Source organism: Carassius auratus, chromosome 14 (genome assembly GCF_003368295.1).
Source record: "Carassius auratus strain Wakin chromosome 14, ASM336829v1, whole genome shotgun sequence".
In the NCBI taxonomy this organism is placed as follows: Eukaryota; Metazoa; Chordata; class Actinopteri; order Cypriniformes; family Cyprinidae; genus Carassius; species Carassius auratus.
The window spans coordinates 22780430-22785735 of NC_039256.1; positions in this window are offsets into that span (position 1 = coordinate 22780430).

Here is a 5306-nt window from a genome sequence, read left to right on the forward strand (position 1 = left end):
AGAAATAAGTTATATGCATCTAAATTGGATATAATAATAATAATAATAATAATAATAATAATAATTATAATTATAATTATAATTATAATTATAATTATTATTATTATTATTATTATTATTATTATTATTATTATTTTGAGAAAGTAAAAATGCACAAAGTTTCCTGTGAGGGTTAGGGTTAGGGTTAGGTGTAGGGTTGGTGTACAGCCATAGAATATACAGTTTGAACAGTATAAAAACCATTACGCCTATGGGATGTGCCCACTTTTCACAAAAACAAACGTGTGTGTGTGTGTGTGTGTGTGTGAGTGTGTATACAAAGGAGAAATGCTTGTTTGTTTTTAATAAAAATCATCTAAAAAGGCAACTAAAATGCCTGACCCATTTTTTATTTATTCATTTATTTATTTTTTTGTCAGCTTTCAATAGCATACTTATCTAAAGTAAGCACTGGAGCAAATTTGCCAACAATTTTCTGTTAAATTAAGCACTTTTGGCATTTCATAATCTCTTAGTACTGCAAACAAATATATAATAATTATTATTTTTATTATTACGATTTTCTTACTTAGATTTGTTGTCTTGTTTTGATCTTAAATATCTAAAACATTTTAAATCAAAAATGATTTTCTGGACAAGTAGTGATTATTATTATTATTTTTTTTAAAGAACATTAAATTAAGTTTTTGCTTAGAACAAGCTAAATAATCTGCCAATGGAGTAAACAATCTTATTTCAAACAGAAAACAAAATTATTTTGTTTACCCCATTGGGAGATTACTTAGCTGTAAATCTCACTTAATTTAGTTTTTTTTTCTTTTCTTTTTTTTTTTAAACAAGAATCATTTTACTTGTCTAGAAAATCCTTCCTGATTCAAAACTTTTTCAATATTTTGGCTGGAAACAAGATAAGAAAAGTAAGAAAAGATTTTGTATTATTTAGTTTCTAGTACAGCGTGCTGTACATCTTGGAGCATAAATTAATCTCCAATGTGATTAGAACAGACAGTGGGTGACCATTTTGTACATCCTTGGCAACAAATCTATTTCTTAATCATATCAAATTATTAGTACGACAGAAATTCTGCATCTTTTTTCTTTGACAATCTGACAGTTAATTTTTTTTGTTTGAAAAGTGGATCTTTTCATGGGCTGAACATGGCCTCTCCAACTAGAGAATTTTTGACATGCACTGAAAAACGATCGATTGAATCGCCTTGAACAGACCCTTTATAATTGATAGAAATAGAAATCATAAAAAGTATTTTAACTTACTTTTATCTCAAAGTATATGTGATGAATTTAAGAATTCTCATTAACTACTTAAACGTGTATGTGTGTACTCACACATACACACGCACACACACGCACGCACACACACACACACACACACACACACACACACACACACACACACACACACACATATATATATATATATATCTGATATATGATCTAAAACTGGCATTAGAAACAACAGAAGTCTATTTTCACCTGAACCATTTACATCAGTGGAATTTTGGAACCAGAAAGTGATACAAGTATACTGTGAGACAGCCTACACCCACTGATGTTTATATTAAGCCAACAGCATTGAAACAACAAGCACTGAATGCCATAAGCAAGACAACAAGGTGTGATGAGCTGATTTTGTGAAGGATTTCAGTGTATTTCTTAGGCTATTAAGCACTGAATTAGAATAAGGATCGGTAGTGAGTCAAACTGCTCAAATGCGGTCTAAAAAGAGCTAATAAATGAATGAATAAATAAATAAATAAAATTGAATAAAAACATCCATTTTCTGAACAAACCACTGCTATAGGGATCTGAGCAACATTGGTTTTGGAGCCAATCTGTAAAGTCCATTTACAGCTATTTCAGAAGCCAAAAGTCTGTTTGCACAGGAGTACAAGGTGTTGCACCATGTTGCTGACTTGTCTGTCAGTTACACGTCTCACGATAACACATCCAGACGGCCCTAATATGGCAAGATCCTTGGATACACACACGCTCTGTATCAAAGACAACTTACATTCCCCAATGTTTATAGATATGACATCAGATTTGTTAATTCCTGCGTTGTTCCTCCAGAGAGGAAGTGTTTAATGACAGAGAGCAAGCAGGAACGCCACAGGGGGCCATCCGAACCATTGTCAATCCCGCAGATGCGGGATTCAGAAAATGTCCTTGTGGCACTGCATGATGTAAGTCTTTAGAGAGGCCTGAAAGCTAGCGGGGTACTCATAGTGTAAATGATTTATTTAGCACACACACGCGCCGACGAGAAACACTCACGCTGACACCCTGATCAAAGCAGATGTGCTAACCCCCTGGGAGATCCTCTCTCCCTCTCTGGAACACAGGAGGAGAGGAATTAAGAGAGGGATGAGGAAGAAAGCAAGAGGCTGAGGAGGAAGAAGAAAGACCCACAGTGGCACGGGGAGGGGAAGCGTTTGTGATTAAGGACGTCCCTCCTTCCTTTAAATCCTCAAAGTCATTTGCTTTTATTTCTCTTACTTTCTTGCGCTTATTAGCTCAAAGAGAGCAAATCCTTTGTCATATGACCCCTTCCGTAGGCATCTTTGAACATTGCAATCCATCTTCCAGTACGCGGCTTTTTTGCTTACAAGCTTTAGCTGTGAAATCCTCAAACGTCAGCGCACGTAGGGACTGTGTCACGTAGGAAATGTGATCTATTCTCATTCGAATTTTACTCTGGTAAATGTATTCATAAAGCTTGTTTCTGTAGCGAATGGTCTTTATATTTGTTTCTGCAAATAAGGGCATTTTCTACTTAGCTACATATATATGTAATAAAGATTTAGAGTTGTTGGAGACACTGGATGAGACTGTGTTTATTGAAGGAATGTATGAGCAAATTAGTGGACATGGATGGCGATACCGGTGTGAAGGAAGACAAATTCATTTTCAGCCGCTAGAAGCTCAGTTATCTATATTGAGCAGACTCGCGGACAAATTAGACTCTAGTGTTTGTGCATGTGTGTGTGCGAATTTGTATGTGTGTGAGAATGCATTCATAAGCAACACCTTGTGGCTTTGACATCATAATGCAAATTGTTTAATTTTTCAAATGTGGACACTTTTAACCCTTTATAAGATAGAAACCTGCAAATAATAATAATAATAATAATAATAATAAAATAATAATAGTAATTTTAAAAAATGTACACACACACACACACACACACACACACACGTATGTATATATATATATATATATATATATATATATATATATATATATATATATATATATATATATATATATATATATATATATATATATATAAATATACAGTGTATTTTTAATTATTATTTATTTATTTATTGTAATGTAATTATTAGGCATGTTGATATTCTGATTCCAAACCACATCAGTCTTAATAACTGCTATTCATTTTGTATGTAATCCTTTATAAGTGAAATATAATTGTCCATGAAGGCTGAAAGTGATAAACTGTGCACGGTGTACAGAATTATCAGGTGCATTTTATTTGCAGATAAAATGAGCCAAAAATATAGAAATAAATAAATAAATAACTAAGACTGAAATCAAAAATAGATAGATAGATAGATAGATAGATAGATAGATAGATAGATAGATAGATAGATAGATAGATAGATAGATAGATAGATAGATAGATAGATAGATAGATAGATAGATAGATAGATAGATAGATAGATAGATAGATAGATAGATAATACAGAAATTGCAATGTTAAGACATGACCAATGGACAGAAAAAAAAAGAAGAATAAATGTTAGAACAACATAAAGGTGAGTAAATGATGACAGAATCTTCATTTACACTTTATGATTGAAAGTTCAGGGAATATGGTAAAAAAAAAAAAACATACATATCTAAACATTAAATAAAGTAGCACCAATAAATGAATGAGTTGCAGTAAATTAATTGAAAAAATAAATAAATAACACTTCTAAATTTAACCTTCATATGAAGAAAAAAAGAAAAAAAATCTGTTAGTTTTAATAAAAGTCAACCCACTGAAGTGCATAAAAGTATCCATAGTTGCAACATCAATACAAACCAAGGCAGATTCAGACACACTCACACATGCCATCAATTACATGCCCAAGACGTGTGTGGAAATGTTCTCTTTAAGCTCTTTAATGAAGTCATCTATATTTGTTAAGTCAGGCCGTTGTTTCACAACCTTGTAAAGGTCATAGAAAGTACTGTGCAATGTACTGCAATAGATAATGTATTTTCTCCATTCCTCTCTGCCTGGCCTCTGTGCGCCTGTAAAGAGAGGGAGTGGCACACCTCACCCTGATTAGCATACTAAACGCCATCAAAATCGATGTGCTGATTAACTCTGAAGCCCTTGATGGTAATCTCAGTCACAGATAATTCAATATCACTTTTATCTGAGGAAGTCATCCCCCTTCAACAACTTTGTGTAAAGTCCCCATGTAGATATCTGGCAAAATGGTTTGGTAAAGTGAAGACATTAATTACTCACAAATAGAGGACAAACTAGTCTCTTTATCTTTTGCAATCATTCCTTCACCATCTCTCTCTGTCCTCTAATAGACAGCAAATAACTGTTTATCTAAAGTTTGCCTGCTCTGCATGGATGCTAACCATTGTGTGTTTAGTTTAGCCATTGATACATTCTTTATAACCACTTAAACGACCCAACCACTTCCTTCAAAAAAAGATGAATATATATGTGTGTGTGCGCCTATATATATATATATATATATATATATATATATATATATATATATATATATATATATATATATATATATATATATATATATATATATATATATATATCAGCTAATCAAAATGAATGAATTAAGTGTTTAAACACTACTTGACTCCAACACCAAGCTGGATGCCGGAGATAACAAAACTACATTGTTTTCTTATAACCCAAAAAAACCTACAATAAAAGTGTCTGTCAAATGTAACATTTCAATTGACAGATTATTATTTTTAATAACAATTTACAGAGGGCAAAAAAGCCCACATCTTTCTATTTCCTGAGATAAGCTATTGGAAAGGTGGACGTCGGCGCTCTTCAGGGCCATTTCCTTCCTAATGGCTTTGTAAAGCTTTTCAGCCAATCTGATAGAAATGAAAAGAAGCAGAAGGAAATATAAGAAGTGACTCGTGTGCGTGTGTGCGTTTTTTAGAGCAGCCATCCTAACAATGTTTAATTGTGTCAGTAAAGTGGGACAGCATTGCAATGTGACCTTCCAAAGGCTCAAAACCAATTCAACTTTTGGAGTGCGAGAGCCGCAGCAACCGGATA